Raw genomic sequence first — 14,977 nt, 5'->3', positions numbered from 1 at the left:
TGGCTCAGATTTAATCCGGCCCAGGAACTTTCACATATGCTATGGGTTCAGCCATAAAATTAAAAAAAAAAAAAAAAACAAAAAAAAAAAACAGAACAAAAAATAATACACAATTGAAAAATATGCAGACATGATGCGATGTATATAAAATTGCTCTTCCTAAGGAAAGCAATTGAAGAACAGAGACAGAAAGCATATTTAAAGAAAAATAAAAAGAAACATTGAGTGACAGACACAGATGCATGTCTAATAAATAGATTGGATGCCAAAGACATAGGAGGGAAAACAGAAAGAGAGAAGGATAGAGCCAAAGCTGTAATAACCTAAAGGATAAATCAGTGGGTGTTTTTTTTTTTTTTTTTTACCAGTATGATTCTTGAGTCCATTCTATTAGTTGGACATGAATCCTGGAGATGGTAAAGGGGATCGTTGAATCTGTTTAGGTGGAGCATCTTGAGACTGTCAACCACATTGTGGGACTTTCTGAAGAAAACTATCCCCACAGCCCCTGGGAGTAATACTATCCATAGGTGTTCTTCTTGTAGAATGTTCCAGGGTCTGTCCTGTGCAAAAGAGACCCCATCCCTGCACCCCTGTGGAAACTGACTGGCAGGGACTCCTAGTGAGGCAAAGGTGGAGAAATACAGGGCAAGCAAATACCTTTGCATATGAGCCACAAAAATACGAAGTTATGGAAACAAAACCAATAACAAACAAAGCAAAACAATGTTAATTTCCCCCTTCTCTTCATATCTCAAAACAATCTAGCAAAGCTCAGACTCATCCAAAGAGTTGAAAAGATAAGGGCAGTTAAGCAAGTGGGTCCTTATGGTTTTTGCACTATGGGGTTGCTGGAGAAAATCACTAAATTCAAGCAATAAAATCTGACTTTTAAAAAAACCCAAAAAAACCTAAATTCCCAGGAAAGTCAGTACTGCATTCTTACTATTTACTGAACAAATGTGGCTGGTTAATATTTTCACAAGTAAGGAGAAATTCAACACAGCAAAATCTCTCCGGAGACTTTAATTGAAATGAGGTAGATGAAGTTAGATCAAAATCGACAGGATCGCCGAGAAGCGCTCTTCACGTCAGCCCAAGATTTTCAAGAAAGTGTTCCCAAACGAGAAAACTTCTAATAAACCAAGTCCTTTAGGACAGCATAACAAGAAATTGGGTGGGGAAGAGACCATTGCAAATGAAAAAATAAAAATAGCAAGGAATGGTGACACAAATAGTTCAGCATTTTTGAAAACCCACAAGTTATTTGGTATGATGATACCCACAGGATGAGTAAGGTCTGGCTAGGGAAAACATGGAGGGATGAGTATTTTAGGCAGGGAAAACAAGTGTGTGGGAAGGCCCTGGGGAAAGAAGGAACGAGCCCATGTGCAGACCTGAAGAGAAACGTGGTTGGAGCATCCTTTGGAAGGAGAAGGAACAGAGGTCAGGCTGGGTGGCTGGGAGGGACCAGCTCATGCAATGACTCGTGGACAAATTAAAGACTCTATTTTGTCCTCAGTTCAGAGAAGCTATTAAGGGTTTTACAGAGGGATGGTATTTTTAAATGATTACATTGGACACCATGTGGAGAGCAGATTATGAGGAGCCAAGAATGACCACGAGGAAAACAACAGCAAGACTTTCGTTGCCCAGGCAAGGTATGACGTGATTTGGGCTAGCTTTGTGGTCTTGGGGTTGAAGAAAGACAGCTACTTTCCTGTGCTCTACGGCAGCACCTCACTGCTTATCCATTCTAAATGGACTCGTTTGCATCTGCTCATCCCACCCTCCCTGTCCATCCCACTGCTTTCCCCTCCCTGTGGACAACCGCAAGTCTGTTCTCTATGTCTGTGAGTCTGTTTCTGTTCTGTAGATAGGTTTACCTGTGCCATATTTTAGATTTCACATAGAAGTGATATCGTATGGTATTTTGTCTTTCTCTTTCTGATTTCACTTAGGATGATAATCTAACTATATCCAATCACTTGTGATAGAACATGATAGAAGATAATGAGAAAAGGCAGGTGTATATGTGTATAACTGAGTCACTTGGGTGTACAGCAGAAATTGACAGGACAGTGTAAATCAACTATAGTAAAAATTCTTTAAAAAGAGATGAATAGGAGTGATGAGATGTAAGAGAATTTGGGTTGCAAGGATCAATTTATTTTCCAGCTCTAGGGAAATAGGGGACTTTACAGTTTTAAGCAGGGATGTGACTTGATCTCCCTCTTCTATGACAAGAGTGTACTTGTCCAATGGAACAAAGGTAGTCTGGATTTCTTTTTAGAAGAGTCAGTGAGAAAGAGAGAGAGAGGATATAATGACATAAAAGAGATGAAGGAAGTAGAATATCCAGCTCTTGATGAGTGGTAAGAAGCAGACACCAGGCTGGGTGGAATGTCAGATGAACAAGGCTTTGGCTGAGTTCCTGGGTGGAGGGTTGTGACTTTGCTGTAGAAAACTGCAAGAAGAGACAAGATTTGGGGGATAGATAACACATTGATTTCCAGATGTGCTCAGTGTGTGGTGGTAGCTTTGGGCCATCTCCAGAGTGTCTAGAGATGGTTCTGGGCCTTGGTCCCAGAAGGTCTGGATGCGTCAGAGGGAGTCCAGGTCACCAATGCCCAGGTGGTGGTTGAATGTTCTGTTCTGGAAGAATATTTCAAACAATTAAGATTCTAAACCTCTTTTGTTGATGCTGTTTTGCCCAATACACTGGCAGCCTAAGGCTCACGCCCCTCATTACCAGCCCCTCCCCACCCACAGTGGTTTTCAGCGTGGCCACGAGTTCACCCCAGTGAATGTGAAAGGGGCAGCAGCCAGAACCACCAAAAAAAAAAGACCCATTTTTCATATTCTCCATCTCCCAAATTATCAAAAGCCACTGACATAAATAAACGCAAGCATCCCTAAGGAAGAGCAAAACTGCCTCCAACAGTGCCGCTCACACAGTAGGCTCTCAAAAAACCTATGTTGAATGTTGACCAGAACAACAGAAAATGCCCAGTGGGACCAAGATAGAAGATGGTTCAAGAGGCGGAAACAAAACTAGGAAAGATAATGCCAAGGAAACCAAGAAAAGAGATAAAAAACTCAAGATAAAAACTGTCAAAAGGGGAGTTCCCGTCATGGTGCAGTGGTTAACAAATCCGACTAGGAACCATGAGGCTGCGGGTTCGGTCCCTGCCCTTGCTCAGTGGGTTAACGATCCGGCGTTGCCGTGAGCTGTGGTGTAGGTTGCAGACGTGGCTCGGATCTTGCGTTGCTGTGGCTCTGGCGTAGGCTGGTGGCTACAGCTCCGATTAGACCCCTAGCCTGGGAACCTCCATATGCCACGGGAGCGGCCCAAGAAATGGCAAAAAGACAAAAACAAAAAACAAAAAACAACAACAAAAAAAACCTGTCAAAAACATGGGGGTGAGCTATCACACTCTATTTTAAATAATTGTAAATAAAGTATAGTTGATTTACAATGTTGTATTAGTTTCAGGTGTAGAGCAAAGTCACTCGCATCTATCTCTATACATTCTTATAGGTTGTTACGAGATTTGTGCGTATGGTTTCCCGTGCTCATGGTAGGTCACTGTTGTTTTTTTTATGTATAGTAGTGTGTTATCTGCTAATCTCAAACTCCTGGTATATACCCCCTATTCCTCTTCGGTAACCATAATTTGTTTTCTATGCCTGTGAGTCTACTTCTGTTTTACACACTCTAATTATTTCTCTCTTTCCCCTAATTTAAATAGATCTCGGGCATTGTCTGCCAAAACTAAGAACGATGCCTTGGACAACTCTCTCTGAGCTGTATCCCAAATGAGGCAAATTTAGGATGAACCATGTTTCACCCAGTAAGACAGGCTTCCGTTAACACCAGCCCTTTACCCATCACTCAAAACAAATACGAGAAAGCCAGGGAAAGAGAATGATTTCGTTTCAGGGAACCCCTATTGCAAACAGCAAACCATACCAGACACTTTTTAAAATGAAGCATTAGTGACCATTTATGTAAGACAAACCCCACAATCCCCACATCACAATCCACAAGGCAGAGGGGAGATGTTGAGATTGAGAGTTGCTGAACTGGACTGGGAGCTCTGTTGAACTTTTATATTCTGTGCCCTTGGCATATAGTAGGCACTCACTAAACGTTCAGTGAAGTGGAGAAGATTGAATTTCCAGCCCGAGGAGCCATGGTTTTCTCTTCCGCCTACCTTCAGAAATGCTTCTGGGAGTTCCCATCTTGGTGCGGTGGAAATGAATCCAACTAGGAACCATGAGGTTGCAGATTTGATCCCTGGCCTCGCTCAGTGGGTTAAGGATCCAGCGCTGCCATGAGCTGGTATAGGTTGCAGACACAGCTCGGATCTCGTGTTGCTGTGGCTGTGGTGTAGGCCGGCAGCTGTAGCTCTGATTAGACCCCTAGCCTGAGAACCTCCATATGCCATGGGTGTGGCCCTAAAAAAAAAAAAAAAGAAAAAAAGAAAAAAAGAAATGCTTCTGATCTGGTTGGTCTTGCACCTGGCTGGCTACCACCTACTCATTCTCAAAACCTTGGCTCCGGTATCACCTCCAAAGACCTTCCTTCAGCCTCCCACCCTTCTCTTACCCCCTGGAGTGCCCCCTCCCCACCATCATCTCAGGGCTGAGTGAGGTGCCCCTTGTACCGAGGCTGAAGCGGTGGGGGCTCTCACATCCCACACTCCCCCTCTGTGACACTGAGCAATGTCTGGAGACATTTTTGGTTTTCAAAATTTGGTGGGGAGGCAGTGCTACCCCCATCTATGGAGTAGAGGCCAGGTATGTTTCTAAACACCCTTCAATGTACAGGACAGACCCCACGATGAACAATTATCCAGCCTAAATGCCAATCATATGGAGGCAGAGATGCCCTTTGCTACGGCATTCTGTGTGTTCCTCTTCTTGTACTTTCCTTGTCCTGTTATGGTTCTTTGTTTGTATCTGCATTTTATATCCTTTAGAGAAAGAAACTTTTCTCCATTTTATGCAAATCATCTGGCGCAATAGATCACAATGTTGCACTTACAAACCAAGGATCATGAATTAATTTGTTGCCGGAGCCGTATGTTTATTTCTAGTGTCTGGCCTCAAACCTAAAAAAAAAAAAAAATGAATGACTGAATATTTGTTACTTAATTCTTGGCCACTTCAAATTCAGCTCGCATCCTCTGGCCCATCCACATGATCTTGGAGAAATTTTCCAGCTTCTTTGTTATCTTGGTTTTGCCAATTAGAATCATTGCTGTGTGTGAATGTGGAGGTTTTTTTTTTAATTCCTTAAGATTATGTATAAAATTTTAGAAGTAAACTTTTCCCAAGCTTTAATCCTTGGGGTACCATACCATTCACATTTCCCCATTATATAAGGCAGCTCTTTCTTTCCTTCACTGGCCTCTATCTGTTATGGCTCTCTAGGCCCAGCAAAATTGGCCACAAAACTTATGGTAATTATATTGCCCGACAGCTTTCACTGCAGACAGATTTTTGAAAGCCTTGATCCATTTCCAGTGACGACCCCTTGTTCTTCCTTATCTGTGTTTGCTTACCTGCTCCAAGAACTGACACAGGTTGGTTTGGCGTAATTTCCTTTTACCGAGGGTCCTGATGCCTCTCCCTCTGTTGGTTTTGTGTTTCACCGCTCAGCGGATTTGTTTTCCGTTTCTTTTTCAGCTGGTAACTTGTGAGGCTCCCTCAAGGGGTAAGGGATAATGTGAGCTCCCCCAAACAATCTGGACACGAGATGTCACCCCACGGGGTGGGGGATGTGGGCAGGATGGCTCCTGGGAAACGAGCATCCTGCCTGACGCTCCAAGAATTCATCCAGCACAGCATCTCAAGGTACCCATCTTCCCTAACCTCGGCGGCTCCCCTGTCAAAGAAAGCATGCTGTTTGCTATACTCTGTCTTTGAGAAAAGGAAGATCATGGTTCAGTAGCACCAACAAGGACTCTGGAATCCAGAAGACCTACCTTGGAGACTCAGTTGTTGTTATTCTTGAGATGTGTGACTGGGTATTTTCTTAACCCCATTTTCCTTACCTGTAAGCAGCAGGCAGTATCTACTTCAGACGCTTCATGAATTCACACATGCTAATATTTAGCAAGCGATCTGACCTACACTATACCCAATACATTAAAGCCTCTCATCTTTCCAGTAACATTGTCATATGATATCGCATAACTGAAAGTGAATTAGGATGTTCAAGTCCAAGATCTACTTTGAAGTCCTTTGTTTTCTTTAAAATTTTATGGCCACACCCACAGCATAGGCAAGTTCCCCAGCCAGGGAATGAATCCAAGCTGTAGCTCCAGGGATGCCAAATCCTTTAACCCACTGTGCTAGGGCTGGGGATGGAACCTGCATGTTCATAGTGTCCTGAGCTGCTGCAACCAGATTCTTAACCTACTGTGCCACAGCGGGAACTCCAGAAATCCTTTTTTTAAGATGAAGGAGTGATGAGTGCATTGAATCATAGCAACAAATTTTAGCCTCTGCATGAAAAATACAAAATGTAGTGAAAGGCACAGGGTGGCTTTTCTTAGAGAATTCACTTGTGGTCTTAGGGGTCCTTGGCCCTCTCTGGTAAAGTATCCCCAAGTAGCCCTCTGTTCTCAATTTTCACGCAGCTGCCTCTTTTCATTGCATCACAAGGACCAGCGATTAATATGTTGCACACTGTGAAGTGCATGCTATTTTAAATTAATGCACTCTGTGAGAACATGCAAGAAGCATATAAAAACCATTTGACTTTATTTTTGACATTTCCATACTTTTCTGCATAAATACTTAGAGGACACCTTCCAACTCTCCCCAGTGGTCTGCCACAGCTAATCTCAAGGAAAATACAAATCACAGCTGCTGAGTCCCAAGAAATATGATAAAAGCAAGTGACTCAAAGCCTCAGGTGGCCCTCTCCTGCACGTTTTCTTTTCCACAGGCTGGATTTTGTGCCTGGGTGATCACTTTTCCTTCAGCAAGAAGTAAATTGTATCTCAGCTGCCGCTCTCGCATATTCGGGACGGCGCAGATCTTTGATTGCTGAGACGGTGCGTGTTGCATACAGAGCTGGCTTTAATGATGTGTTCACGGGAAATTAATCTGCCTCGTCAGGGACTGACACTCATCTGAACTGCTCTGCAAATGGGAGTTGCTGATGTTTGCCAAGCGGCTGTCTTCTCTGAGATCAGCATTCCAATGCCGCATTACTAGTAATAATAATATGCTCAAGCTCTTCAAACACTCAAATGGTTTTCTTCTAAAGCCTGACAAATGCCTTCAATCTTTGATGGTCTGTATTCTTAACTAGGATTTTAGGTCTGGTAAGCTAATTTTTTTTTTTTTTAAACGATGGCAACGGAAGAACTCTCTTCTTCGTAGGTCTCATACCATTTTTATATAAATGAAATGCCGAAAACTCACTTAAGAAGAAAACATTCAGAGGTGCTTTGGCATGCCTGCATCCACTCTCGTGTGTTTCTCTGTCAAAAACATTGACTCTTTCTCAAATGCTAAGCACATGGAGATTTAAGAAGATAATGAATTAGCCAGGTTGAGGAAATCCCTCCTATCCTTGTGTTCAATCCCAGAGCAAGAGATGTTTGTACATTCGGATTTGTAACAGACTGACAGCCTTATAAACTTCTGGACATTTGCTTGTGGCAGAGTGTGAGAGAGAGAGTGTGTGTGTGTGTGTGTGTGTGTGTGTGTGTCTGTATGAGAGAGAGGGAGAACAAATGGAGCAAGTCTAGTTCTTAGCCCACAACTCAAAAGTGTAATAAGTAGACGTTCCTTTCCTTCTCTGTCAACTGAATTTACGTTCTGTTTTGTTTTGTTTTGTTTTGTTTTTTTCTTTTTACCATTTCTTGGGCCATTCCCACGGCACATGGAGGTTCCCAGGCTAGGGGTCGAATCGGAGCTGTGGCCACCGGCCTATGCCAGAGCCACAGCAACGCAGGATCTGAGCCGCGTCTGCAACCTACACCACAGCTCATGGCAACGCCGGATCCTTAACACATTGAGCAAGGCCAGGGATCGAACCTGCAACCTCATGGTTCCGAGTCAGATTCGTTAACCACTGAGCCATGATGGGAACTCCCACGTTCTGTTTTTAACCTCAGTTGCCCTCAGTTTTCACTCCAGTTTCAGTTCTGGTTCTTTAACGGGAGATCAAAGCCTGAGGGAGAGGAGGGCTGATCTGGCCACTGGTCTTACAGTTGTTTCTGACACTGTTAACAGCCTTGTGCTCTCTGGTCCTTCAATGCCTTATATGTCTGAGTCACCCTGCCTTTTACTCCCAACCTCAAGGCCTCATAGGGTGTGACCCTTGCCACCTGGTGCCTCCCCTTGGTACCTGAGCATGATTTTCCTGCTCCCAGATAACACCAGCCATGGACATTCCGTGGAATTAAAACCCTGTTGACTTCTAGGTCACCCTTGAGTGTATGTATGACTGACCCTGTTTTGTCTTTTATAGCAGGCTACATGGGCATGGGTTTCTGCTCTTAGTGGCTCTGCAAAACGACCTAGGATTCTGCATTTCTGTATGGGGTGTTGGACTCACATCCAAAGGAGAGGGCAGTGTTTCTCACAAGCCCCACAGATTAAACCCTCCTGCCTTCCTTCTAAGGAGTCCCAGCCCAACCTCGAAAAAGTAAAATTTGTCTCTTGATGAGGGGCCCTACACTGAGTTCTCCATTTTTTTTAGGGAGGGGGGTCTTTTTAGGTCCACACCTGTGGCATATGCAAGTTCCCAGGCTAGGAGTCAAATTGGAGCTACAGCTGCCAGCCTACACCACAGCCACAACAATGCCAGATCTGAGATATGTCTGCAACCTACACCACAGCTCATGGCAATGCCGGATCTTTAACCCACTGAGCAAGGGCAAGGATGGAGCTATACCCTCGTGGATACTAGCTGGGTTCATTATTGCTGAGTCATGATGGGAACTCCTCCATGTATGTTTTGAATCTGTTATTTGGCCCCACATCCCCTTGAAGGTTGTGATTTGGGCAATAAAAAGGGAAGAAATAGGTCTTTTCCTTCCATTTGCATCATATAAAACCTCTTCCCTAAGGCACTGAAAACATAATAGCCTGATCACTCAAACAAGAGAAGGGTTAAGTAATAGAAGGAAACATAGGTAGAAAACCTTAGTTGATATTTCAAAATATTGTCACGCTTCGCTAAATACTGAGTTTTAACTATGCGTCATGTTAAGTATTAAGAACATTTTAAGAACATTTATAGAACACCTTATTTTCACCATATAATTTCACCTACAATTCTAATCCGGGGTATACGTCCAGAAATATATACACAAATGCTAATTCAAAATCATACATGCATCCTAATGTTCATAGCAGCATTATATATAGTTGCCAAAATGTGGAAGCAGCCAGAATGTCCATCAACAGATGAATGGATAAAGATGTGGACTGTGGTTGGTAGGACTGCATCCCAGAACTAGAAGCCATAAAGTACACTTGAGTCCTGCTGAGCATCCTGGGGTGGAGAAAGTGCAAGGATGCTCAGACATTCTGCATCCTCATAACCGTAAGATGTGTGTTTGGGAGAGGGTGACTCAGGGGCACCCTCTGCCAGGTGTTGGGTGCCCTAGCCCCTCACCAGACCTTGGCATGGAGGAGTCAGGATCCCCTGGTGCCCAGTCTCCAGAGTCTCCAGGATGTGCATGTCAGGGACTGGGCCAGCACTCGGGAGGGACAGAGAGAACCAGACCTCAGAAAAGTATGACACTGGGAAGATACTTATGGCATTCCCCAGTGTCCGGCTTGCCCAGGTGCCAGAGGCCCTGGCACCTGTGTTGATCATGAAGCGGCCATTAGTGGAGGTGCTCAAGGAAGAAGAGATGGCTCAAGGTCCTTTCCTCTCTTGCAGAAAGGACCTTGACACACACACACACACACAGGAATATTACTCATCCATTAAAAAATGATGTAGTTCCGCAATTTGTAACAGGTGGGAGGACCCAGAGTATTATGCTTTTTTTTTTTTTTTTTTTTTGCTTTTCTTAGGGTTGAACCTATGGCATATGGAAGTTCCCAGGCTAGAGGTTGAATCAGCCTATGCCACAGCCACAGCCACAGCAGTATGGCATCTGAGCTATGTCTGTGACCTATACCACAGCAAATGGCAAGGGTGGATCCTTAACCCACTGAGCAAGGCCAGGGAAGGAACCTGAGTCCTCATGGATCCTAGTCGGGTTCGTTGACCAGTGAGCCATGAAGGGATCTCCTGAGAGTATTATGCTTAGTGAAATAAGTCAGAGAAAGAGGAATATGGTATCATCACTTACAGAGAAACAAAAATAAAGCAAACAGATACGTGTATATGACAAAACAGAAACAGACTCACACACACACAGAAAACAGAGCAGTGGATACCACTGAGGAAAGGGAAGAAGGGGCAAACAGAGGTATGAGATCAAGAGTATGCACAGTATGCAGGAGTTCCCATCGTGGCGCAGTGGTTAACAAATCCAACTAGGAACCATGAGGCTGCGGGTTCGGTCCCTGCCCTTGCTCAGTGGGTTAAGGATCCGGCGTTGCCGTGAGCTGTGGTGTAGGTCGCAGACGTGGCTCGGATCCCGCGTTGCTGTGGCTCTGGCATAGGCCGGTGGCTACAGCTTCGATTAGACCCCTAGCCTGGGAACTTCCGCGGGAGCGGCCCAAGAAATAGCAAAAAGACCAAAAAAAAAAAAAAAAAGTATGCACAGTATGCAAACTCGTATGCATACAATGAATATCAAGGCTGAACATAATTGTACAGCACAGGAAAATATTGTTGCTTTTTGTAATAACTTTAAATGGAGTGTAATCTATAAAAATACTGAATCACTTTGTTGTACGCCTGAAACTAATACAATGTTGTAAATTAACTATATGTCAATTACCAAAAAAAAAAAAAAAAAAAAAAAAAACCAAAGCCTAGATCTAGGTACCTTAAGGAGGCACAAAAGGATTAAAAAAAAAAAAAATCAGTATTTGGATACTGGTAAGTAAAGGGAATCCTAAATAGCTATGTTTCTTAGGTTTTTACACCAAATGACCTTGAATTTTTCTGTCCCTGAAAATCAATTTTCCCAAATCAGTTCCCTTGAAAACTATTCTCTACACAGAGCAAACAGAAGGATGAAGATAAGAAGGAAAAGAGGAGGATATAAATTGGCCAAAGACCAAATTATCTTTGGCTGCTTGGATTTCAGAACCAATTTTACTTTACTTTTCCAACTATCGTAAACATCAGGAGACCTTATCAACCCTTACAAGCAGGGAGAATCCCTTTGTACATCCTGCATCCTGTTTCCTCTGTATGCACTACTCATCTTCATCAGTTGTTCTTTGTCTGTCAAATATTTATTCCTTTTAGAATCCTTCCTTCCTCAGGCTAAGTTAGTTGTCTTTTTCTTTTTTTCTTTTTTGTAGGCTTTCCAAATACCTGGTCTCATTGTTAGAATTAATCACAAGTTGCATTTATTTTAATAGCTGTCACTTTTTCTTTCTCTACCATAGTCTATGTGTACAAATATTTTTTACCTTTTTTTTTTGTCCTTTGTCTTTTTAGGGCCTCACCTGCAGCATCTGGAGGTTCCCAGGCTTGGGGTCTAATTGGAGCTGTTGCTGCTGGCCTACACCAGAGCCACAGCAACATGCGTCTGCAACCTACACCACAGCAATGCTGGATTCTTAACCCATTGAGTGAGGCCAGGGATTGAACCTGCAACCTCATGTTCCTAGTCAGATTTGTTTCCACTGCACCACGATGGGGGAACTTCTATTTTTTTTTACCTTTGTATTACCAGGATACCAGGAGAGCATTTGGATGTTCATTAAATGTTGCATGTAAGGGGAAAAGTCAGGTAAAGTATTAACTGTGTCCTGGTAGAGCTGAACCTTAAAAGGTCATTCATTCATTCAGTCAGTTATCCATAAACACACCTTGAGTATCTGCTATAAGCCTATACTGTCTAGGCATTAGCCTTGGTCCAATGAACAAAGGAAGCAAAACCCCCATTGGGTTTACTTTCTAGTAGGGCATAAAGACAATAAACAAGTAAATAGCAAAAGTATCAGGTTGTGCCCCGTGATCTGAAGGAAATAAAGCCAAGTAGAAAAATAAAGAGGGCTCCAGACTGAGGTTATTCTCTTTTGAAGAGAGCAGTTCCAAAAGGTATGGCCACCTTGGATAAGGTTATATTTGGGCAGGGAGAGGGGCAAATTAGGAGTGTGGGATTAACAGATACACACTACTGTATATAAAATAGATAACCTGCAAGGACCTACTGTATCACACAAGGAACTATACTCAATGTTCTGTAGTAACCTATGAGGGAAAAGAATCTGAAAAAAAATGTACGTGTAACAGCACCACTTTTCTGTACACCTGAGACTAATATAACATTGTAAATCAATTATACTTAATTAAAAAGGAGATAAATAAAAAAATAGATGTAGGGGTATGAAACGAATATCAGAAAACTTCATTTTCAATTACTAAAGTCATTCTCTACAAAAAAGTCTTTGGAACATTTTTTAAAAAGAGGTTATATCTGAGCAAAGATTTAAAGACATGTGGAAACACAGTAGCCAAGACACAGAAACAACCTAAATGTCCATCGACAGATGACTGGATTAAGAAGATGTGGTATATATACCCAATGGAATACTACTCAGCCATAAAAAGAACAAAATAATGCCATTTGCAGCAACATAGATGGAACTAGAGACTCTCATACTAAGTGAAGTCAGAAGGAGAAAGGCAAATACCATATGATATCAGTTATATCTGGAATCTAATATGCCGTACAAATGGACCTTTCCACAGAAAAGAAACTCATAGACTTGAAGAACTGACTTGTGGTTGCCAAGCGGGGAGGGGAGTGGGATGGACTGGAAGTCTGAGGTTAATAGATGCAAACTGTTGCCTTTGGAATGGATAAGCAATGAGATCCAGCTGTGTAGCACAGGGAACTGTATCTAGTCACTTGTGATGGAGCATGATGGAGGATAATGTGAGAAAAGGAATGTATATATGTGTGTGACTGGGTCACTTTGCTGTACAGTAGAAAATTGACAAAATACTGTAAACCAACTATAATGGAAAAAATAAAAATCATTAAAAAAAAAGACATGTGGAAACAGATGGTGTGGCTATCAGGGCTGCAGGGAACAGTGAAGGCAAAGGTTGGGAGGCAACGTGGCATTCACTGTGTTTTAGCAACAGTACAAAGTGCAGGCAAAGGAAGAGGATGGTAGCTAATTAGGTCTACAAAGTATTTTATGGAGGTATTTTTAGTCACGACAAAAGTTTTGGATTTGATTCTGTGATGGGAATTCATTAGAAGGTTTTAGAACGTAAGATTGACATGATATTAAAGCATGACTGACACGACCTTCGTGTTCAAAGTGTCACTGTGAACACAGCAGTAGCAAAGCCTGTAGGGAGCAATGGTGAACACAGGGACACTGGTTTGAGGGTCACCTCAAGAGCACAGGGGAGCTGCCTGGAGCTGAGACCCAGGCGGTGAGAACTGGGATGATTCTGGATTCGTCTGGAAGGCAGAGCCCACAAGCCTTTCCTAAAGCAATGAAGTGGATGGTTAGCGGCTCATCTGAATTAAGGATTCCTTAGGATGTGGGGCTTGACCAACTCCCATCCTGAGAAGAGAATACTAAGGGGAAGAGCTAGTTTGGGGACAAAAGGTAGCAGCAGATGGATCAGGAGCTCTGCTCTGGGGGGTGATTGGGCAGAGGGTGTTTTCCTAACCCTTTCCTGGTTAGGTCTGAAAATAAAACTAACCCTTTCCTGGTTAGGTCTGAAAATAAAACTAACAGAGACATTTTAATGGGAAAAGCATGTCAGTGTTATTCAATGTTTCATGAACATAGAGGTTTTCACAAGAGAATAAAGAACTGAAGAAGTGACCAGAGCAGTAAGCTTTGATGCCTTTCAAAGGAACAATCCATTTATGAAGAATTGACACGAAAGGGGTTTGGACTGAGGGAGTAAATGGCGACGGGGTGGCTAGGAAAATGACGGTGAATTTAGCAAGGTTTGCTGGTACACAATTCTCAGTCCCAGATTCCCTGTCTCTGGTGATAAGCGTGTGATACAGGGTTGGTATCTTTCATATGAGAGTTGCATTCACTGTTTCAGAAAAGGAGCAGGCATGGTTAGGATATCCTTCCTGTTTCTCTCTTTTACAAAAATTCCTTTGGCTTAAGATAATTAATATACCAAGGTGCCATTTTTGGGGTAGCACATCCTGAACGCTGTCAACATGTTTACTTTGAGGTATCTGTTTGATAAACAGGTGGAGATGCACAGAGCAGAGGACAACAACGGTGATGTGGCACAGGGATAATGTAAGACTGGGGATGCAAATCTGGAAGGCATGGAAATGGGTGAGATAACATGGTGAATATATATTATGTAGATATGAATATAGATATGGGAGAGAGGGGTATCAGCGACTGAGGGGACTGGGCACTTCGATGTTTAGTCAAAATAAGTCAAAGAGAAGAAGATGGAGAAAAAGCTGTGCCCCTCTATCCTTGATGTCCAGGTAGCCAAAATATGTAGGAGTTTTTGGATGGTGGTCAAGTGGGTCAAATGATGCTGAAAGCCATGTTATTAGAATAATGATTTGAGAATTATGGACTGAACTTGGCAACGAAGTGGCCATTGAAGACACTGCCATAATCAGTTTCAACAGAGTGGTGGGGGCTAAGGTCTGATTGGAGTGTATTCAGGAGAATTGAAAGAAGAGTGGAAATGTAAGTATATGCAGTTCTTTATGGGACATTTACTATGAAAAGATTAGATACATGAGGTATGGCTAGACATAGATTTGTCTAGAGGTATAGATTATTACATTTTTAATGTTTAACTTTCAAATGACAGTAGATACATAAAATGCTGCCCAAGTATTACAGA

General features: G+C 42.7%; 1 long non-coding RNA gene across 2 annotated transcripts in view; it reads right to left on the bottom strand.

Moving 5' to 3' along the window:
• Positions 2,149–14,977, bottom strand: part of LOC110255654 — a 65,938-nt gene continuing 53,109 nt past the window's right edge. Inside the window, exons 3-4 of one of the 2 annotated variants that reach the window (XR_002336257.1) lie at positions 5,571–5,893; positions 4,459–5,117 (exon numbers count right to left, since the gene is read on the bottom strand). This is a non-coding gene — a long non-coding RNA (uncharacterized LOC110255654). Of the gene's footprint in view, positions 2,656–4,458; positions 5,118–5,570; positions 5,894–14,977 lie in introns of those variants that run through there. The other variant, XR_002336258.1, reaches the window with a different exon arrangement.

This window comes from Sus scrofa, chromosome 10 (genome assembly GCF_000003025.6).
Source record: "Sus scrofa isolate TJ Tabasco breed Duroc chromosome 10, Sscrofa11.1, whole genome shotgun sequence".
NCBI classification, from domain to species: domain Eukaryota; kingdom Metazoa; phylum Chordata; class Mammalia; order Artiodactyla; family Suidae; genus Sus; species Sus scrofa.
This window is presented reverse-complemented; position numbering and strand designations above follow the sequence as displayed.